General features: G+C 35.2%; 1 pseudogene; it reads right to left on the bottom strand.

The window, feature by feature from the left end:
- Positions 1-1,634: 1,634 nt before the first annotated feature.
- Positions 1,635-23,707, bottom strand: LOC111182542 (large ribosomal subunit protein uL6 pseudogene; annotated as a pseudogene).
- Between the last annotated feature and the right edge of the window lie 899 nt (positions 23,708-24,606).

The raw sequence follows: 24,606 nt of genomic DNA, 5'->3' as shown, positions 1-24,606 counted from the left end.
GGGCCTGTTGATGGATAAAAGAAGGTTAAATGAGATAGAGAATTAAACATGTTTCTAACTCTGGGGAAGTGTTCCATGGGGTAATACGGGCCAGTATACTGACCAGCATTAGCTGGTCACTCTGACCCTGTCCACTTGGCCCACCAGACTCTAGGGGAGAAACTGAAAGGAAACACTGCTAGTGCTCTCTATGACACAAAAGGATAACCAAGTAGAGGTTTAATGCATAAATTCACTAAATCTCCAAAGACAATTTTAATGACTTCTATTTCAGAAGTTGGAGATATGACATGATATGATTTCTGATTATGCCTTTCTGTGGGATTCTGGAACCTGTGGTAAAGATCACTGAAAGTTTGAAAACGGCATCTCTAAAATAAAATTGAGTAGCCTATGGTCATGTTTATTTGCCAAAGGCATGGTTGATGATATAAAAATATCTATCTCAGCTGGCTAGGCAGCATCTTAATAAATGCACTGACTCATGCTGTGATTTCAGTCACCTGAGATGAGTTTTTTGGATTAAACCCTTTTCCCCCTGATTCCAACTTATTTTTTTGTCTTATCTTTACTACCTTCAGCAAATTTATGTAGACAGCCTGTGCAAATGGTGGAAGGAGGATAAAGAAACCTCTTTTGCTTTGTAAATTTGCATTTTGATTTGTGTGATATTAAAATTGTTCAGAGGTGGTTAAAATAGGGAAACATTTACCCAGAGGTAAGAACCTGAGTGAAAATGAGAAACAGCGGGGGGTATCCAGCTAAATGAGTTTCTTACAAATATCCATTGGAATTATCTGCGGCAAAAGAAGACAAAGATTTAGAAGTGTGATATACCAAAGGGCTCTAGAAATTGCTTAAAACAGATCTTTTCAGGCTAAAAGTAGAAAATAGGGAAGTGTTAAGAAGGCAATTATCACCTGTAATCTAAATATCAATTGACTACACCCGTGGTAACTAATGGACTCAAGACTCAAACTATGAAAGTGAACTAAAGCTTCTGCAAGGAGTGAAAATAGCATATTCACTCATTTATTCAAAAATTATTTATTAAGAATCTGATATGTGACAGACACTGGGGCTTCAGTGACAAACTATAAATTGGTGAGACACAAAATAAGCAATGAAATACATGAATAAGCAAAACACGCAAAGGTTATATAGTAGGTTCTGTAGGAGAAGTAAGCAGATGTCTTGACAGAAAAAAGTTCAAAGTGGGGAATCTATTCCAGATAGGATGGTCAAGAAACACCTCTCTCAGGGTGTGACATTTCATCTGAGATCTAAAGAATAAGAAGAGCCATGGGAAAGTGGTCCAGATAGAGGTGAGAGTGGATATAAGGATCTAAGGCTAGAAAGGCTCCATGTCTTCAAAGAAGACAAAGAACAATGCAACTGAAGAAAAGCTAGGGGGAGTACAACGGGTGAAAACCCAGACAAGAGTTAAAGCATGCAGTATCTTATAAATCAGGATAAGGAGTTTCAATTTTATTTGAGCACAACAGAAAACCACTAAGAGGTTTTAAGTAGGGAAGTGATGTGATCTGAATGGTTTTTCAAAAATATTTGTTTTGTGGAGAACTTAGAAGGAAGAAATGAGAAAGTCCTCAGACTAATTATAATACTAACAGTAATACAGGCTAGAGATGATTGGGGCTTGGACTAGAGAGGGGCAGGGGAGGCAAAGAAGAGTGGATTGAATAGACATGTATTTCGGAGGTAGAACTAACAAACTTGAAACTGAGCAAAAACAGCTTACAGAGAAAGATGAATTAAGGATGATTCTTGGCTTGAGCAAGTGATGGTTCCATTGTAAAAACAGACAACAGCTTGTGGATAGAGTAATCAGATGATCTGGGTTTTTTGTTGTTGTTTTTTCAACAGAGGCTTTTATCGCATCTTTAAAATATCACAAGAAGGTCTTAGGAGTCATCGGGCATCTTATTGTTTCCATAGATAGACAACTCTTAGACTTTATTCATCAGCCTGCTGGACTTTTCCTTTTTCAGAAACATAGACACCATCTCCAAATTTTCTGATATTCTCATTTGTAACTGTTCTGGCTTGCTGAGTCAAAATAGCTAAATTTGATACATGGTTAGTGCCGTTTCCTTCAAGAATTAACTCATCATTCTGGGCTCAAGATAGTGAACAAAGAATACCTTGTCTCATGCAAACCCTGCAGATGTAGTTTTCAACCAAGAAATTTCTAATTTCAACAAGAGACCCGTTCTACATACTGAGGTTAACGGGCAAGGGGCACAAATCTCATCTTGTAACAGGAGCCCAGTGTGACACCCCTGATCATGTTCTATGCATGACTATAGATAGTGTGAACAGTAACCACTTCCTTTCTATTTCCCTACTATTTGTCAATGCTGGGGTGTCTTCACTCCAAGGAGACTGAATTCTACATTGATGTGCCTGAAGTTCCTCCACAGAGTTTCTCTGGGGTCCTTGAAAATAACTGTGCGTCCTTTCAGAGTGATGTCAACATTTCCTGGAATGTCAACAGTCTGATGAGAATCATCTTTGTTCTCACAGTAGAGGTAGCAAAAATCGTAAGTGATCTGTTTTGAATGTATTATGTTTGAATTACCGTAGGGGCGATGTCAGGAAGACAGCTGAATATATGTGACTGAAGCTTATAGAAGAGATCTGGACAAAAGATACAAATTTGGGAGTCATCAGCATGGAGGTAAACATTATTTATGGTCATAGGACTAGGTAAGATCATCTAAGTGCCATTTGTTACGATGAGTAACATGTGTGTAGAAAACCTGAAAGTGTTTTGAGAATAAAATCTGAAACTTAAAACCATTTTTGCTAAAGACATCATCACAGAGGAGTGACCCACACTAAATTTGGGTTTTGTTTCTTGATTCACCTATGCCTAAAATTTATTCTGTTTAGTTGTACAGGCTTCTTGCATTCAAAGAAACTCCTGTAATTCTATCACTTTATATACTATTTTCAAAGAATAAATTAGCATGTTAAAGACGTTGGTGATTTACATGAAGACTTCAGAATAGTTAAATCTACAAAAGACAAAGAGCTGGCTGATGAAAGTGTTGACAAAGGTAAGGGTTATGTGTTGAATGACAGAAATAGCTTTCACAAAAATGCAGTTCAGAGTGATGACCTGGAATGTTAGAAATAAATGATATTAGTTACATTAAAAGTTATATATTTCTGTTGAAACAATTATTCAAGTAGAAGATTGGGGATACATATCTATGTAATAGTTTTTTTTTTTTAATTTGTAGGTTAAAAAAAATAAAGGCTAAATTTCAATTAACCATGTGAGGTAGGTACTTAAAATAAAATGTAAATTTAAGCTGTGTGGTAATCAGTCAAAATCAGATAGACCTGAAGTGTAATCCATGCCATCACGTCCCAGCAATGTGTCTTTGGAGTCTTACTATCTATGCCACTTGTCAAATTCTCATAATAACAGTCTAGAACATAAAGAGCTTTCCTCAAACATTGTTTGAAGGGATTTTTCCCTGTTACTAAGCATATTACAAAATTATTCTAATAGTTGCACAAGGGTCCATTTACTGAAAGTTCTAAGCCATCATTTATCTATTATCCTTCTGTTGGACATTTAGAATATTTTTCATTTTACATTATTATCATAACTTTTTATTTGTTTTGAATCTCAGCCCTTGGTATTCTGCAGAAGCTCTGCTATACATGCCCCCACCCAAGTCTATTCACTTGACCCTCTCTTACAAGATGTTTAGATAGCCTCTACTCCTTCACTCTCCTCTCATACCTCCAAGACCTCTTCTCTATTTTCCCCCTCAGCTTGTTGATCTTGCTTCCTACGCTAAAAAAAGAAAAGAAAAGAGAAAAAGAAGCAAACAGAAGAAAACATTCCAAGCTGCTACAGTCAAGTCACCTATTTGTATCTGTGCCTATACATTCTGTCTTCCCTTCTGTTACTTTGAATGAACAGCCTGTGTTTTCACTGAAGGACACTTCTTCCACTTGTACACCTGCTCCAACACATTGCTCCAGGAATTTTTGTCTTGGACATTATAACTTTCCCTCTTGACTAAATTATTCCAAGGGCATACAAGCATTCTGCTATTTCTCCCATCTTAAAAAAAAAATCAGAAAACAAAATTCTCAGTACCACATCCTTTTTCTACCTTATCTGCTCTCCTTTAGAGGAAAACGTCTAAAAGTTTTCTTTATAAGCTCTCCTCAGTTCCTTTCTTTCCATTCTCTTGAATCCTATCTAATTAGCATTTCACCCCATAGTCCATCAAAACTTCCCTCAAGGTTATCACTACCTCCATATTTTAAGCCAATAATAAATGCTCCATCCTCATCTTATCTAAAAGACCAGCAGTACTAATAAGGCTGAGGATGGTCTCCTTAATATACTCTCTTCACTCAGCATCCAGGTTTTCATGTGCTCTTCTTTCTCTCCCAATTTTTATAGCTTCTCCTTCTCATTCAGTTTTGCTGAGTTTACAGTAACTCATGACCTCCAAACACTGGAAAAGCTCGAGCCTCAGTTCTACTCCTAAAACCTCTTGATTTTATACCATCACTGCCCTGTGATCTCATCCATAACTTTTTTATGCTGAAAACTTTCAAATTTGTATCACCAGCTCAGACCCCTCTGAACTCTACACTTAGATGTACAACTTTCTAGTAAGATATACCTGTTGGATGTAAGAATTTCAAAGACTAAACTCATGATCCATACCTCCAAACCTGCCCTTCCCACAATCTTTCTAAAAATCAATAAAATCAATCTTCTTAAAATCAATCAGTATATCAATACTCTGGTATTTCTCAGGCCAAAAAAAAAAAAAGTCATTGCTGATTTGATTATTCTTTTTGCCTCTTATACTTTTCCTCTGTCAACACATTCTTTCCTTTCTACCTTCAAAATGCAGGCAGTGTCTGAACATTTTTCATTATTTCCATTACTCCTATCCTAATACAAGCTATCACTATCACTCACTCAGATTACCATAATAACCTTCTGGTTCAGGGGTGTGCACTTTTACCCACAAGGATCAGATGGTGAGCGTTTTAGTTACTGCAGGCCATAAGGTCCTGTTGCAGCTGCTTACCTCTGCCACAATGTGAAAACAGCCATCTACAGTATGCAATTTAATGAATGTAGCTGTGTTCCAATAAAACTATTTACTAAAACAGGAAGCTGGCCAGATGTGAACTATGGGCTGTAGTTTTCCAACACCTATTCTAGTTTGTCTCTCTGACTCATCTTTCTTTCCTAATATCTATTCTCAACACAAGGGCCACAGTGATCCCTTGGAAATGAAAATCAAAGCACATGATACATCTACTTAAAACTGCTTGTGCTCCCCATTTCACTCACAGGAAAAGCCAAAACTCTTAGTATGGCATACAAATTTCTAAACAATGTTTCCTCAATTTTGCTCCCTGTGATCCAGCCACATTGATCTTTCTGCTGGTCCTTGAACTTGCCACATGCATGACGGCATCTGTCCTTTCTATGTCCTGTCTGAGAACCCATGGAACTGTGAAGCTCACTTTCCACCTTCTTTAGGTCCCTGATCAAACGTCACATTTTCAAGGAAGCCTTTCCTCCCTAAGAAATTACCATCACCCTCCTCCCAACATGCCCCATTCTCTTTTCCTGCTTTATTCTTTTTCCACCATTACCAGCTGGTATGCTAAAAAGTTTAATTTTTATTTGTTCCCTCCTCAGAATACGTCCCACTACAATATTGGGATATACTTGAGGATAAGTTTGTTTTAATGGTTTTCTATTTTATCCCCAGAATCTAGAACAGTTTCTGGTATATGATTTGGGACCAGTAAATAAATATTTGTTGAATGAAGCACCGTAAATGAACATGGGGAGGGCAAGAGAGAGTTCCTGGCCTAGATGTACCGAAGAGAAATTACTGCATCACATGGTAGAAGTTATTTAAAACTTCAAATTTAATATGCCAAGGTTTATCTCTAATTTTTTTACATAACGTTTTGATGCCCTTTCTTCCCTCTGTCTCTGTGATGCTTAATTTTTTGTGTCAATATGATTGAACTAAGGGATGCACTGATAGCTGGTAAAACATTATTTCTGGATGTTTCAATGAGGGAGTTTCTAGAAGAGGTTAGCATTTGAATTGAACTGAACAAAGCAGATGGGGCCAATCCCATTGGAGGCCCATACAGGGCAAAAAGGTGGAAGAAGGGTGAACTTCCTCTCTCTCTGGTTGATCTGAGACATCCATCTTCTCTTGCCCTCCTGATTCTCAAGACTTTCTGACTCAGACCACTACTTACACCATTGGTCTCCCAATTCTAAGGCTTTCAGACTCAGACTGAATTCCACCACTGCCTTTCCTGCGTCTCCTGTTTGCAGACAGCACATCCTGGGACCTCTTGGCCTCCTTAACTATGTGATCCAATTCCTATAATAAATCTCCTTTTATCTCTATCTACATCTATATTTACTATTGGCTCTGTTTCTCTGGAGAACCTTGACTAATATAGCCTCCAAAATGAAAATGACTGTTTATTTAACATGCTTTCAGTATTACCCAACTGAACTACATGTACACGGTCACATGTATACTATTTCTAGTTATACTAACCTCATATTTTTCTCCTATTATGCTCACAAACGAAACAGACAGGTCCAATATTTTACTTAGGAGCAAAGAACTTCAGAGACTACTTTAAAGCATTCTGTGTATTATAGTACTTATCCCTCTAAACTCTAATCATTATTTTCATTGTTGACAACTCCCATTAGATCAGCATGCTGTTGAGTATATCTAACTAATTTAACTAGTAATTCAGTAACTAACTTAACTGGTAAGACCCAAGATCTCCCAATTTCAGGTGTGAGAAAAGCACAGAATGAATGAGTGAATAAACAGATGAATCAATGTTTAGCAGTACTGGCATCAGGGCTTGGGCTCTCTTACTTCTAGTATGGTCTTCTCTCCACTACAGCATGCTTCTTTTACAGTGACTTCACAAATACTTGTTAAGAGGCAGAAAGTCCCCTAAACTTCGACTTCTAAAAACAATGACAAAAAACCAAAAGCCCTACACACCCAACTGCCATTCTAACTAGACAACAGATAATTCATGAAATGAAAAGACTAATAAAAGCAAACCACAGAACTGGTTTCACAAAGTTATTCTGAAAACAAATGCAGCAATAAATTAGTCAGTGGCTGGGTTTGAAAAGAGAACCTGGACAGAATAAAAAGGGCTGCTCCTGCATAGCACAGGGATATCAGCTCAGTGCTTTGTGACCGCCTGGAGGGGTGGGATAGGGAGGGTGGGAGGGAGGGAGACGCAAGAGGGAAGAGATATGGGGATATAAGTATACGTATAGCTGATTCACTTTGTGACACAGCAGAAACTAACACAACAATGTAAAGCAATTATACTCCAATAAAGATGCTAAAAAACAAAAACAAAGAAGGGCTGGTAGATAAATCCCTTCCATGATTCTATAATAGTAATTCTTAAATGTATTTTAGTTTTGGTTTCTGAACCCCTGGCATCAGTATCACACAGGATGCTTGTTAAGAATTCAGAGTTTGTGACCCCCAACCCAATCTCCGAATTTCTGGAGAGCTAATCCTGGAATCTGAATTTTAACTACCCCTCAGATTCTTATATACACTTTAGATTTACAGTCAGAGCCTTGCTACTCAATCTGCTCTGGAACCAGCCACAAGGACACCACTGTGGAAGGTGCTAGTGATGATGCATATTCTCAGGCCTCTCCTCAATCCTACCCAAGTCTTCATTTTAACAAGACCCCTGGGTGATATGAATGCAAATTAAAATTTAAGAAGCACTACTCTTGAGATCACCTTTCCATACGCAATGAAACATGAAGGAACTATTATTTCCCCTATTAGCTAGTCTTTCTTTACACTTTCCATTAATCGCTCTCCAATGTTACTTTAGAGCCCTACATGGAAACTAGACCATTAATTTACATAAGATAGAATTATGTAATACATAAAAACAGAATGGTCGAAGAGGAAAGGACCTTAGAGAGCATCTCTTTGAACTCCTTCATTCTACAGATGCAGAGAAATCAGACCCAGAGAGGTCATCTGGGCTCATGAAGATAACTGATGGTTAAGCCAAGAATATATTTCAGGCCCCCTGATTCTGATTTCCTGGCTAATTATATGCTGCTTCCTTCCAGAAGAATTTTACTCATAATTGGGGTTTTACTAAAAATTTGGCCTTTAACTTATACAGTTTTTTTCAAAGCAAAGTCAAATAGTTAGCAAGTAAGAAATCCACTGTTAGTCAAATGTGACATCATCAGTCATCCTAAAAAGGGGACTAATTTAAAAAAAAGGACTAGGTTCCTCTATAATCAAGAAGATTATTTTTTAATCTAATTCATTTTTCAGAATAATTACTCAAAATGAATCACTGTCAGTTTACAGTAATAATCAGAGAGGAGTTAGAAAATATTGGTGATATTGCAGGGTTCAATTTCTTCCCAAGATAAGAAGATCAAATCAATCCAACAACTTGGAATTGCATTACAGCTATTTCTAAATGGAGTTTAGCTGCATCATTTTACATTCCAGGTCCTTTGGTCTCCAATGTTCAATTTTCTTGTGTGAAAAATATATGCACAGTGGATATAAGATGGTATTTTGGAACTAATTACAGCCTCTTTCAGCTTCCTAAAGGAGGCTTTCTTAGCACAAGCAAATGCCTTCCTTTATTTCTTTCTTTGCTTTTTGTCTAGTCAAAAAGGAATGACAAACAACTCAGTCCTGAATGATTCTCTTTTGAGTTGTGAAAGGGACAAATAAGACAGGAATGTGCCAGTAAAGCAATAATACAGTGAATTTACATATTAATGATGATCCACTCACACAGGATTTGTTTCTCAAATAAACAGCCTAAGCTAGTCTGCCTCTCCTAACATGTGAAATCATTTAGTATAGTGCCTAACACAGGGGTTCTAAATAAATATTACTGTTGTTTTTTATAAACCCCAGACCATAACATAAGCATTTCCCCCAAGTATTAAAGCAGATTGTTAAGGTCCAGTTAACTCTTTCAGAAGAGAGAACATTACATAACTCAAAATGTAACTGTTTGTACTTAGAAATTGTGAAATAATGTCGCTCAGGACGCAAACAGTTTTAACAGAGGAACCCAATTGAGTGGATTCAGAGTGTGTGCTGGGGGAAGAAAACTGTGCTGACTCATGGTCCATCTGATATTGTTTTTCTGACCAAATGCTTCATTATATAAGAATTTCTTCTTTGATATGGCCACTTGCTGTTAAAACTGCTCACCGTGACCTCAAATGTCACAAGAAGCAATGCAAGCACATTGGGTTACTATTTGTGAGACAGATGACTCAGTTAGTCTAAAATGGTTTTAGAGGAATTGATCTTGAGATAGGATTAGATAGCCAGTTGTTAATTTTTTTAGCCTAAGCCTCAGTTTCTTCTCTAAATTGAGGATACAAATATCTACTTTAGAAGGTTTTTACGGAAAGGATTAATGTAATGCTGTAGGAAAGGTTTATATCAACTGCCTGACCTAAGTGAGACACTCAATATTACTGATTTCCTTCTCCCTTTATACATGCCGCTCTGGTGACTTCTTGTCTATGTTTGTAAAAACAGTAAAAACTATAGAAGTTGGCAACCTCTGTTCAATCCAAGCCAATTTATACATACAAGAGTAGACCAGCCCTATAATGGGCAGAAGTGCCACAAAGGATAGTCAGCAATCAGGATAGTACCCCCTTGATTATGTCTAGCTCTATGTATGCAAATATATTTGGAATTCAGTCAAAACAACTGACACAAGAACTTTGAATTTAAGAGTCTTAATTTCAAAGAGTAAATGAATACCAGAGCTTCTATCTTGCCCAGCAATTTTTCACATGAAAGCAATAGCTAATTACTTTCTCAGTAGAAAATATCAGACTTTGGAAGTGCAAACTACTTGTAATTTTTCAGTGGTCACCAATCGTCTCAAGTAAAACCTAGTAAAAGCAGATAAATAAAAGGAAATCCTACAAGACTGAATTTAGCCATATTTCTATTTTATACACATGTATTTCACTTAATTGAGCTAAGAGGATACAGTATTCAATTGACGGTTTTAGTCAATTCAGGCTTTACAACAATGATTCAGTCAAAGGTTCATACTGGCAAACTCTGTAGCCTACCAACCCAGTGAAATATTGAAATCTTTGGGAGTATGTTCTCAGGCTCTGTAAGCATCATGAATTTAATTCAATAAAACTTTTTTTGCTAGATTTTTCTCTGCTAATAAAAGAGCTTCAACATGAGACACTTGATGTTTTAGTATACCACAAAAATCAAAGTATATGTTGTAGAATTAAGGACTGGGCTCTTAAGAAACACAGCAAATAGTTAAGCCACTGCATGAATGTAGTATGCATATCTATACCGCACTGGACAGTCAGAAGCTTGAAAAATTAGCTACATTGTAAATAGTGGTTTGATTGTACTGTGAAAATGATCTAATTCATACTAAGAGGATAAAAAAAATATATTATCATGAAAGAGAAAATCTTGCGAAGATGGGAATTGTGTCAGTTTGCTAGGGCTGTCATGACAAAATACCACAGGCTGGGTGGCTTAAACAACAGAAATTTATTTCTCACAGTTTTGGAGACTGAAGTCCAAGATCAAGGTGTCAGCAGATTTGGTTTCTCCTGAGACCTCTTTTCTTGGCTTACAGATGGCAGGCCTCTTGGTGTGTCCTCACACGGCCTTTCTCTATATATGTGCATCCCTGGTTCTCTTTCTCCTCTTATAAAGGATATCAATCATGTTGGATTGGGACTCTACTGGTCTCATTTTAACTTAATCACCTTTGAAGGTCCTATAGCCACATATAATCACATGAATTAAGATCACCCAAACAACCTCATTTAATTTAATTACCACTTAAAAGGCCCTATTGCTGAATATACTTACATTCTGTGGTACTGAGGGTTAGAATTTCAATATAAGAATTTGGTTGGCATGGGAAGGGAATGGGGATAAGGGACACAATTCAGCCCATAATAGAAATATATCTGCATGTGGCCAGGTCATGGTTCCTGCTGTGAATTTTCTACTGTTAAACTGATTTCCTTTTATGAAACAGTGAATTAGGAAATTCTTGCATGTTTTGTTACATATCTATCATTCTTATTATCACTCTTGTAGGTCTTTAGGTTAGCTATTGATAGGACACAGATGGTATATTTTGTCAGACCTTTTTACTATGACTAAGAGTTTTGTAAAAATCTTTTACTTGGAATGAAGTTAATAGCCGAGCATAAAACTAAACAACACATTTGGCATCCAAGCTTCCTTCAAAATTCTCATTGGAACCAACTGCCAGGTTCAAACAATACAGTAACTTTCTTTTTTCCCGAAGTCAAAGGATAGGATTAGAAGTGTTGTTAGAGAAAATGTAATTGTCAGTGTTATGTAAATATAGACTTTGGAGGATTCTCAGAAAGAACCTTTGGTTGGTATTTCTGTATAGATTTAACTTCTAATAAGTTGTAAGTCATATTGTGAAATGTGAAACTAACGTAGAGAACAGTAAATTCATTCAATACTCCATAACTTTGGAGCCCTAAAAGGTGAATTTCTCTAATTTCTTTTGCTACAAAGTAAAGGGTAAGCTTTAACAAACTTTTTCGGTACTTGTTTCCTTTGGAGAGAAAGTAATTTGGATGTTAGATATAACACAAACTATTTAAAATATCTGCATTATCTTGGCTGAGCAGAGCCGTAAGCCTAGTTTCATAGGAACTGAGGGTATTTCTCTAATCTTCTGTCTGATGCACTAGTTTCAGCCTGACACTATGTCTATGACTTCCTCCTATAGCCTATTAGGATGGTACAAGACACCATCTGCCCTTCTGGGTTTCCCTTCATACAAATCTGGGTTCTACCCTCTCAAAGACAAGAAGGGGGTTTCTTTGCCTTTCCCAAGACATGCTGAAAAACGTTTACTTTAATACTGCTATGTTTTACCACAAATTTCATCTCTATTTCATTCTTTTCCTAACTAGTAACAGTATTTTTTACTAAAAAACATTAATACGAGAAAATGTTTCATTCTGAGAACACATTAAGTAACAGTAGAGATCAAGGTTAGAAGGTTTATAAAATGATCACAAATATTTCAAGACAGATAATTCATGCTGAGCATAACTCTGTAAACATCCAAATTTTTTTTTGGCCAGGGATCAGGGTAGGGAGAATCATTTTATTCTCTTATTTGTAAGTGGTCATTTAGTTGTAAGCAATAAAAACCAACCCTCCCTCCCCAAAAAAGAAAAGAAACTATTTTAGGATTCTTAGTTCACAGAATTGAAGTTTAACATTCAGTTATAAGAAGAACAGAAATCATCAGAACAGCTCTAGAGAGTTTTATCTCTTATAAATTGAGATACACAGAGACTGGAAATGCTACTAAAATAGGAATTTGCTAGAGATTACCAGATAATAAAGATACTGCAAAGATTTATGGCAAAAGAATGAGAAAACAAACATCCCTTAACTAAAATGCTATAAAATAACTCATTGTTTAGATCACTGGAAGCAAAAGATGGAAGATAAGAGAAGAGATTTATCCCATAGAAATAGTCCTAAAATAAGCATGGATCACCAAGATGGCACAAAGTTCTAAGATTTTCTTCTAACTTTCAAATCATACTGAATAGAAAGAAAGCTTTGGAAAAGTTAGTGGCTAAAATGGACTAACCCAGAGCTTTATCAGCATTTTTAAAAGAAATGCTTTTATAAAAAAAAGAAACCACACAATAAAACATGACAAAATACAAGAAACAACGTGGCCCTCAACTTGGCTTATGCCATTAAGATCCTATACATTATTCTGTATAAAACAAAAGATGTTTTACCCAACCAACACTAATCTATTCATGTAGGAACACTGACATTAGCCAAGTATTCAAGTCCACCTACAAACTTTCACCTAATTTATTATATTTAATATTTATACAATATTGTCTAACTCTATATCATATAAAAGTATACATTTATGAAAAATATTACATAGATATATTTTATATACAAGAAAAAGTACATAAAGTGTGACTCTGGGGAAAAATATAGAAAGGTAGAATAAATGGGCCAAAATAATTTAAAAATATAATTGAAGAACATTTCTGAAACTAGAGTTGAAATTGAATACTTAAAAGATAAAGCAAATTATATACAAATATGTTTTTATATGTTTTCTTTAGCCTCTTCCATAATAATACTCAACTTTAGAATATAGTAGAGTAATATCTAAAAAAATGTGAAAGGATGGTGGCACATCCTTTATGTATAGGCAATTTGTCTTTCAAAGATACAATAACAAACAGGCATTCTTTAGCAAGCTTGACACTGGGAATATAGCATATATGAAAATTATATTTGATGGTAAGCTAAAAGATTAATCAAACTGAAGAATCCTAGAATGGAGATGCTGTGATGAACAGATTTTAGAACTATAAAGCTAATACTCAATAAAGGAGAGAATTAAGGTTTCATAACTGTAAATAAGCAGTAGGTACCTTGACAATATAAAAATAAAAGTATAATGAAACAATATACTATAGAGATGGAGAAGAAAGAAATAAGTGAGATACTGTCCTTATAATTTTTGTCAAGAATTCAATACAGACTAAAACTGAAATATTAAGAGAAACACAATAATGAATTCATAACCTTAAGTGTCTTCACAATATTCTTTTACAAGTTGAGAAATTTCTTTAGATACTTATGTCATTTATTATAGAGAAATATTTATCAGAAATTAAGCAATTCCCTCAGTTTCATCTTATTTTCTTTTTGTAAGTACATTTACTTAATGGTTTATATAGAATCAGGAATAATGAAATCCCAGGTTTTAAAATTATTTCTATTTATATGCTTTTATATTTTCATAGAGGTAAGTCTGGAACAATGTTACCCAGTTGTTAACAAATGATTATATCTCAAATACTTTGTTTTCTTTTTTTTCTTTATCCAATGCATGTTTTAGACTGCTTTTATGCAACAGTTGCATATAATCTTAACAGAAAAGTCACCATTCTTTCCAAAAAGTGTAATTCATATGATAGCATATATAGATAGAGTATTTAAAATATCAACTCATAAAATTATAAATTGGAGGGACTCATAGTATCTTAGAGGTCATATGAAGATTTGTTGTAAAACTTAGAACAGTCCCTAGCACATAGTAATCATGCAATATGCATTAGCTACACCTTCAGCTAACCACATCTATGCTAGTAGAGCTATTATTTTTACTTAAGTGAGAATCTGATAAATTATAACTTGCAAATACTACTCATATTTTTTTTCTCTTGAAAAATAGAACAATAACTACTAAGCATTATTATGGGGGTTAAAAAAATCATTACTTAAAGGCAGATGCTGGGTAGTTGTCTAGGCTAACTCTCTAAGTGATTCACTCTTTCATACCACCTCATTGTACCCATTTATAATTAAATACCTGCTGTGACTAAAATATTCTGTGAGGTACTCTAGACACAGTAGTGAACAAGAGAGATTGCAGGTAGGCATTCATTTCTCATCAATAGTAAAAATTCTATATGGTAAATCTTATAATATAAAATTTCTAATGTCCTGATTAGCACAGTCAATATATTTCAATGTTGACTCTGAAAGAATTCAAACGTTTAAACTACATTGTTATTAAGCTTATTTGCATCCATGTATAAATTAATTCTGATATAATATTCAGTCATAATTTTTTGAAAGCATCAATAAGCTTTTAATATTTAATACTGATTCAAATGAGGTTTTGACTTACATCCTCATATGTTCCATATCATTTCTTTCAGAAGACTATGAGGCTATGCTAAAGAAAAATGAGTTGTAAGGTCAAGAGATCCCCATTTCCCAACAACCAATGACTTCCCAGTAGAAACCACTATATGTTCTTACTACAACTTAATTACTTTTTGACAAATTCTCTTAGTGTTTCATAAATTAATAAACTATTTTAATTAAGGCAATGCATTTTTTAAAAAAAGGGCTTTATAATATACTGGCTCTGAAAATAATAAATTACCAAATATATAATGTCAAACACAAAAAATTCCAATAGTGGATACATTCCCTATAAGTTATCTCTGTTTAATAATGAGTACAGGGCTTCCCTGGTGGCTCAGTGGTTGAGAGTCCGCCTGCCGATGCAGGGGACACGGGTTCGTGCCCCGGTCCGGGAGGATCCCCCATGCCACGAAGCGGCTGGGCCCGTGAGCCATGGCCGCTGAGCCTGCGCGTCCAGAGCCTGTGCCCCACAACGGGAGAGGCCGCAGCAGTGAGAGGCCCGCGTACCACAAAAAAAAAAAAAAAAAAAAAGAGTACAAACCACTACCTAATACAGTCGTTAAGGGCCAAATTTTAAATTAGCTTAAAAATAGGGAATTTTTTAGATTAAAAGTTGAATACTTAAGCCAAATATTTGCAAATCCTCACACTATAGTAAGAATCCTCTTACTATAGTAAGAAAATTATGTTTTAGATGTTCAAGTCTTAAATATTTAATAATAGTAATTTGCCAGCTTGATACATGATTCACATAAATACTTTATTACTAGCAGTTTAGAGAAATGATGTTACTTTTGTAATTACAATTCACTTCTTCATCTTTTGATAGTGAGTTTTATTGAGTATGCTTGAAAATGTAAAATTCATAGACTAATTCTGAAATGTTATTCCAATAAAGTAAGTTCACTCTTGAGAGGAATTTTATCAGAATGATAAAGTGGTTTTAGTCAAGATGTGAATCCAAGTCATTATGGGAAAGTGATAGTCTCCTTGGTTAGCAAGGAAGGTGTTGGAATTGGGTAAACAAATAAAAACTAAAATGTTAAGTGAACAGAGAATCAGGAGCATGAAAAGCCTATAGTAGAATGTCTTATCACACCAGCTAGGTAAGAATTATAAAAACTAAACCAGGAATAAGATTGCTAAAGAGAAGTCTTAACAAAATGTTCCAGCTGAGAAAAAGATGCAGCAACTAGAAAGGAAAGCAGGCAGTAGAAATTGCCTTTGAAGCAACTTTACTGCCTCCAGAAGGAAATGTTTTCATGGGTGTGGCATTTTTTTTTTACCAAAAGCATAATGTTCAGACTGGAAGAGGCTTGGCACTCTCAAACGCCTCTGCTGGAAAAACAAATAGGTAAAATTTTTCTAAGTTTCAAATACATAGCACATAAAAATTTTCAAGCAAACATGCCAATATCATATGATCACCACAGATGTAATATTTACAATTTAATATGAATGTGCAAAAAAGATTTTCCTCCAACAGTATTTTTTGAGAGAACTGATCAGAGATTATTTTAATAGAAAACCTAAATAGTCAACAAAAGGCAGTTGGCTAAATTAATTATGATAATGCTATGTAATCATAAAAACTCTTTTGAAAAACTCCAGTAAACTGATATATATAGGGACATAGATGGCTGTCATGTATGGTGAAAAACGCAAATTGCACAACTATATGTATAATGTGAATACGTTATATATTCATATAATTATACATATACACATGTGCTTGCATATATTTGTATACATAAATTATAGATTTTGTGTATAGATACATGTGTAGAATAGAATAAATAGCTAGATATTATCTATATGAGGGATTTTTTTTTGCATAATCAGTTTCTGTCTCAGTCAAGGTTGAGACAAGATCCAAAAGTTTTACCATTCCCCTCCAATTCATATTTATTTCATAAAGCTTCAGATAACTTTTTACTCAAGATACTGTAGAGAAAAAGAAGGGAAAACATTATGTGGAGCATAGAAAAATAATTTAATAACCCTCATGGCACATTTCTGTTCTCTTGCCAAATTCTCTTGTCATTTGTCTTCTCTCCCTCATCCTCATCTTCAATCTAGCTCTCTCTCTCTCCCTTTCCCTCATATTTCCTCCCTTTCTCTCTCTCTCTCTCTCTCTCTCTCTCTCCACCCACACACACACACACACACACACTTTCCTCCCAAGGCTCCTTATTCATCCCCTCATGTTAGTCTCTAAACCATTATTTTTTAAGCAGTTTTGCTTTTTTTCATTCTCACATTTCTAGCAACAGTGGATATAAAGAGTTCCTATTTCATAAATGGTTATCTCCCTGGGAAAAATAAAATTGCAATATAGTCTTTTGTGTATGAACACACATATGTTTTAAAAAATTATTGCATGGTATTCACCAAGCTGTTGATAATAGTTATAGTAAATTTCAGGGAGTTAGGTTGAGAACAGACTCACAATCTGTATATTCATACACGCCTGGCTTGTTCAAATACTTTGCAATAAAGATAAACTATTTTGTATACTTTGTGTAAAATGAATATTTCATTCCAATGTTTTCACTCATCTGTGTTATTCTTACAAGCTCCTATCTTGTCTTCTACCTCTAATCTTACCTCTTTCAATATACTATTAAAAGTGAAACCAGCATGATTATTTTTAAATGCAAAATTTATACTATTGCTCATGTTATACTCCTAAATGAATTGGTTTGATCTTAGGATAAAGGTCAGCTTTCTTAACAGAACTTATAGGCTTCTTATGAACTATTGTTACCTTTTTCCTCTTTAACCTCATCTATTGTCATTCTTTTGTCATATTTTTCTCTGTAGGTCTTTTAAAGGTCAATCCTTTCTCCTATGATATTTAATAATTTTTTCATTGCTAAAATTTCTCTTTCCCTTTTCTTCCAAATCCCCCTATTCCCCACCTAACTCCTATTCAGTCTTCAGGATTATACTTAAATGTCCTTTCTTTTATTAATTCTTCCCTGAATTCACAAGTCCCAGTAAGTGCTCCTCATATATATTCTTACGGCGCAATGAATCTTTGCTCTTAACACACTTGTAACACAATACTTTTTAAAACTTTTCTATATTCTTCATTTGATACTAAGTTCCCTGAGAAAAGCCATTATATGCACTTTATTCAATGCTACATCCCAAGTGCTTGGCATGTAGGAGGTGTTAAAACAGATGTTTCAATAATAATCATTAAACCATTTGGTAAGTGAACTGAATGTCTATTCACTATTCATGTAATAAATAATATATCAGACTTGCTCTATCAGCCAAAATGGGATAGCTTGTATCAGACTAACCTTCCCATCAAAAGCAAAGGTAAACTTTGAAAAATACAAAAAAAAAATATCCTTTCAAAGCACAGAAGAGCAACTAAGATGCTCAGGATTTGAGAGACAAAGGTCTTAGAGGAAAAAAAGAAAAAATGTATTGAAGAGAGCTCTATGTTCACCACTGCTTTTTCCTCAGGGCATTTTTTTTTTCTAATTTGCATTGCAGGGCATAGAGGGCAAACAGAAAGTTGTGGCTTGGAGGGTGCAGGAGTCTTACTCAGTAAGGAAGTCAAATTTGGAGTTTGAGCCTCCAATGAAGCAAGAAGGAAGGCAAGAGCTAAGATCCTCTTGGAGGTAAGGAGACAATAAAGATGAGGGTCCATTATTTAACACGGTCTCCCTCAAGGTATTTGGGGATTCCTCAACTGTACCTGCACTGAGTAAATATTTAAAAGATAGCTGCTATGAGGATAAAATGAGTTTCTGAAAATATTACAGTGTTAATGAGACAAAAGTAGAAGTGTAAAGTCCAGCAAAGGAGTAGACCAGACACAGCAGAAGAGAGAATTAGATAACTGAAAAAGTGGTGAGTAGGTGAGTAGAAAAGTATCTAGATTGAAGGAAATACATGAATAAAAAGAATGGAAAATACAGAAAAAAAGTGAGATACATGGGGCATAATAAAAATTCTTTTGAAAATTAAAAATAAGATGAAAATTTAAAAAAAGAAATATAAATATATTACTAATTGGAGTATAAAAATGGTAAGAGAGAATATGAGGCAGAATAAATATTAAACTAGGTATTGGTCAGAATTGTAAGTACTGGCCAAATTGATAAGTCATATCGTGTCACACATAACAGAAGCTCTTTGAATTCCAAACATGATTACTTTTGTAATTTTTTTGTAACAAAAAAATTACACTCAGGTACACATCATGGTAAAACTGCTATAAACCAGTGACAAGGAGAAGAATGGGAGAGGCAAAATCAAGAAGGAAGGGATTATTGTCAAAGGGCTAACAGTGAGATGGACAGCTGGATTTTTAAAGAAAACACTGAAAGCCAAAAGACTATAGAATGACAGCTTTAAAGGACAGAAAGTAAAGAACTGTCCACCTAGATCTGTATTCAGTAAAAATATCCTTTTGAAATGAATGAAATAAAAAGTTTTAAAATAAAAACTTTTTCCATTAAAAAAACAGAAATTTGTATAGGTGAAACTCATGAGAGGAAAAAACCTCAAAACAATTCTTCAGGAAGAAGAAATACAATTCTAGATAAAGGTATTATAACATACAAATAAACAAAGGCTACCCAAAAGGATACATTTCCATATAAATCTAAATAAATATTGACTGTTTAAAGCAGTAATAATGATTTCAAATATATGTGGGAATGAAATGCATGAAAACAACAAAACCAAAGCAGAAAGGTATGAAGGAAAAGAAATTGCTAGAGATATTTATAACTATCATAGAAGAGGTAAAAGTATTTAAAATGTACTCTTATAAGTATGGATGTTATAATCTCTACATTTAGTAATTCATTTCTGATAAATAATACACAGTGAAATTGACACTGTTGGAGATCTGAGCCTAGGTCATAATAGTTGATACAGTTTTTGCTGGTTTCTCTCTCTCTCATTTCTATCTCTATCCTCTCTATCCCTATTGCTCTAGGTGCTTTCCCCAGAAATCCATGCATCATGCTGTGGAGAAGCCACATAGCCACATACCAATTCCCAATATATGTGTTTCTGTCATATTTCCAGTTGGGATTCTAGCCGATGGGATCCCGGCATCAGTCACCAAACATATAAATCAGTGAAACTTCAGATGATTCCAGTCATCAGCATTCAAGTTGGCCCAGGTAATGTCGAGTGGAGCAAAGACAATTTATCCCACCTAGCCTTACCTAAATGGCTAATTTCTAAGGAAAATTAATGTTGTTTTTGTTTTAAGGCAATAGATGTAGATAACAGAATACCAAGTGTTGGGAAGAATATGAAAGAGCTGGAACTCTCATACACTTTTAGTGAAAATATAAATTGGTACATCCACTATGAAAACTATTTGTAATATATGCCAAAGAGTAACATAAAAAATATCCACGACCCAGTATTTCAATTTTAGCTGAATATCCAAATGAAATATATATGTACAGATATAACATACATCATGTATATATACACTGAAAGACATATTCATAGCAAAATTTTCATAATATCTAGAAACTGGCAACAATCTAAAAGTTAGAATGAATAAATAAATTGGGGTTTATTCATACAACGTAATACATTGTAATTTATATAATACAATGCAATGTTACTATACCATTATATAAAGAACTAATGATACATTCATCAACACGATTGTCTTTACAATCATAAAAATGGAAGCTTGACATAAAGAAGTATATATGGCATGATTTAAATGTGGAAAAAAAGTGTTTGGTTAGAATCCAGTTAAAAAAAAGAAAACAGAAACCATTGTAGTTATTTCATATGAAGAGCATTTAATATAGGCAATTAGATACAAAATTAATGTAAAGGCTTAGAAAGAAATAAAAGGAAACTAGGATACTCAGAGAACAGCAAATGAAGGAAGGTGACATAAAGTACTTAGACTAGAAAAAGAAAAAGAAAATTAATGTAACTGAGGGTCCAGGACTGCTATGCCGCTGGGCCTGCCTAAGGAACCACCACCATGGCTGCTACAACGGAAGCCGAAATGCTAAACAACCACTGGCACTACAGAAGCCTGCAGAAGCCCATCCATGTTGCTGCTCCAGACAGAACCAGAACCTCGAATACCCTGCCACTGAGACTGAGAGAGCGCTCACTGCTGCTGTGTGCTCAGTGACTATCTGTGTCAAGCTGCTGAGGCTGCTGGAGTGACCAAGGTCATGATTTCTCATACTACTGCTGCCCAAGCAGATAGCCAGGGACCTGTACTTGCCTATCTCAGTTACTGTTTCCTGAGACTCTACCAGGAGCAAATAAAAAGTGGTTCTCCCTTTCTTCCCTGTTTTAATAACATGTCTGATCTTCCCGTTTGAAGAATTTAACCAGAAACCTACTACTGTCAGCGAGGCCTGTTTAATCTTGCTTCTAGTTCCCTGCAGTATACATACCAGAGAGGATACAGTGCAGAATAACCATCATAGTCCATCCTGCTACACCCATTTAACCAGGGAATTTAATATAGCATTAAAGTATTAAAAAAGCCAGGAAACAAATAAAATGTGTAAAAAAAAAAAAGATTACTCAGACATTAACATTAATAACTCAGGAAACTACTTACTACCCCTAGGTCAGGAGAAGCAAAAGGGAAAATCGTGTTACCCAGTGCCCACAAGCACCATGCTCTTGAGACTGTTGGAGCTGGCAGACTGCATGTGGGGATTAAGGAAAGGGAGGATTCTGGCTCACCCAGCCAAGAGGATAGAGGTGCTATTCACTAAAATATGCAATGTTAGAGAAATATAATCAAGTCTTCTTTGCAGAAAGGTAAAAGTCTATGTACCAATCCCACTGGTGCTGCAGTGGACCAGGAACCCACAAACATAGCAGAGGGGAGCGTGAACAGGCAGAAAAGTTGAAGAAGGCCAACTAACAAATAACCGACACAAGGAAAATGTTTTGTTATTAAAAATATAAAAAAGATTAAGCAATTAACATAAATTAGATTACTAGCAAGTCAATATTTTTGTGTTAATTTGAAATCTACAGTTATTAAAGTTTTCAGCAATATTAACAAGCATTTAAAATTATTCCAATGGCAATGTACATTTATGTACACAATAATACCAAATTCCATGCAGATTGATGAGACTAGCGTTTGCCCTAGAAATTATAAACAGAACTAATGTGGAAATTTAAATATAAACACTGCAGGTCAAGAGGTAATATGAGATACTAAATGCTTTCACTAGTTAATCTCCATGAGACAGTAAATATCTTCAGATAATGATTTCAATCATGCTCCTGAACAAGCAGCTCTGTGATTTAAATATCTAAACTCAGCAGTTTTCCTGTTCATTTGCATTATCCAAAAAGACTTCTTCCTGCTCATAAAAGACACTTTGAAAGTAGGTCTTACTGATCTTGAATGCTTTCTAAAACTCATATTCTATGATATTGGACTCTATCTCCATCATAAGAGGTGATGAACCATGTCACCTGTATGTTCTCCACAAACATTCATTGAAAACCTACTACCTTACTATGCTCCATGTGTTGAGGGAGGAAAAAAGGAAAAAGTGAAATTGATAAATCTTTCTGCCCAATAGGTATTTCAGTCCAGTAGATAACTACTATATTTGAAAAACTCAGAGGAAACGGAATATGTAATGTTTGTTTGTTTGTTTTTTTAAAGAAGCTGGACTTTTTGGGGGGTAGGAGTTTATAAATTTATTTTATTTATTTTTGCTGTGTTGGGTCTTCGTTTCTGTGCGAGGGCTTTCTCTAGTTGTGGCAAGCGGGGGCCACTCTTCATCATGGTGTGCTGGCCTCTCACTATTGCGGCCTCTCTTGCTGTGGAGCACAGGCTCCAAACGCGCAGGCTCAGTAGTTGTGGCTCATGGGCCTAGTTGCTCCGCGGCATGTGAGATCCTCCCAGACCAGGGCTCGAACCCGTGTCCCCTGCATCAGCAGGCAGATTCTCAACCACTGCGCCACTAGGGAAGCCCCAGGAATTGTAATGTTTAAAGAAGAGTAATGCTAAATGAGCCTGGGGAGGCATATCACACCCAGTCATTCACGGCTAAGGGAGCAATATCAAAGAGTTTGGTCTTTATCTTAAGAAAGATAGGATGATATTAAAGAATATTTAATGACGTAGTGTCAAGATCAAATAAGTATGCTTTGAAGGATCACTTTAGCTGCTGTGTAGAGAATGGATTCAATGATGTTACTGCAGTGGTTAAGCAGAGAGACACTGGTGGAACTGACATGGACAAAGTGTTATGGGAAGGGAGAGTGGTAGGCAGATTTGAGACATTTAGTGAGTAAAATCAATATAAAGTGTTTATGGATTGGATGTGGAGAGTGGTGAAAAGGAAAGGAGGCACTGACTATAATGCCAAGGAATAAGACTGGCAAGAATGAATGAACACTGATACCAAACACTAGAGCAAAACACCTCATATCCTTTTATATTTGACTCTCATCCTCACTGTGACATCAGAAGGGGTTTCTCAAAGGCCCTTAATCATATTCTGTCTCCAAAACCAACAGCTATTTCTTGGTTTTCTTTCTTGGTGTTCTCTGAGCTATTAATAGGTACTCCTGGTTTCTCATATTTCTTTGGTCTGATTGTTCCCAATATTGAGTTTTCTTGGAGGATTTACTCTTAGCCAAATCTTTGGCCATGTTTCCTGTTTTCATTGATGGTAACACTAACCCCCCGCCCCAAGTACTGTAGTCAAAACCTTAGACTTGTTTTAACTCCTTTCTCTCCTGTCAAATTGGTTGACAAGTCCTATTGATTTTTACATCTAAAGTATCTCTCTAATTTTCTCATACTCTTCATTACATACCTCCATGTCTATAGCACTTTTCTCCTCACAGTTCCCACCAACTCAAAATCTATCCCTCTCCATTTCAGTTTATACATGGTTGACAATATTAACTGTAGATACTGTCTTAATTTTCTGTTCAAAAAGATTGTTTCTCTGAGAACAAATTCTCTACACCATCACCTACTATACAATGTTCTTTTTTCATCAGATACTAACTTACATTCCAACCTCGATGGAAACTACCCACTATACTAGCCATTCTAAGATTTACCAGTCCATATAAGACAGTATTATTTATGTTTTAACAAGTACATACACATATACCCATGAAAATACTAGTTCCATCCATGAACTGAAATCGATGACTTAGGAAGAGAAGTGAAAGGGAGACATATTTTGTTGTTGAATCATTCATGTTTTGTACTGTGTAGTATGTAATACGTCTTAAAAATATTCAAGTCCTCTTTTCAGAATATAAAAATGCAATGGTGTCATTTTATTTCAATAGGCATAATATTTAAAGGACAAATTTAACCTTCAACAATATTCATACAGTGAAATTATACCTGCCTTTGCAAATAAAATCAAGTTACCTTAAACCCAAAGCATTTTGTGCTAAGCAGTCTTGGGAACCACAGAGAAAATATGTGATCTCAGCATTTCTTGGAAATATTCCACCTTAGAAAAGCTAAGCCAATATCATCCATTTAGCTTACTCCTAAATTTTAAACTGGACCCAAGATTTATATTTATATGTAATTAGTGTATACTTACATAAAAAGTGAGCAGTAGAGCGAGATAACTACCTGCCATGCCAACCTATTTCCTTTTTGCTCTTTCAACATTACTTCTGTTTTATTTTTTTAGATAACATTTCAGTTTTCCTCTGGAAAATCAACTGTTTTCTTTTTTAGTCTGTGTGG

This window comes from Delphinapterus leucas, chromosome 9, assembly GCF_059928025.1.
Source record: "Delphinapterus leucas isolate spDelLeu-1000000601 "Yukka" chromosome 9, BTC_Dleu_Yukka2, whole genome shotgun sequence".
NCBI lineage: Eukaryota > Metazoa > Chordata > Mammalia > Artiodactyla > Monodontidae > Delphinapterus > Delphinapterus leucas.
The sequence above is the reverse complement of the archived record's forward strand: the minus strand, read 5'-3'. Positions and strand labels throughout refer to the sequence as shown.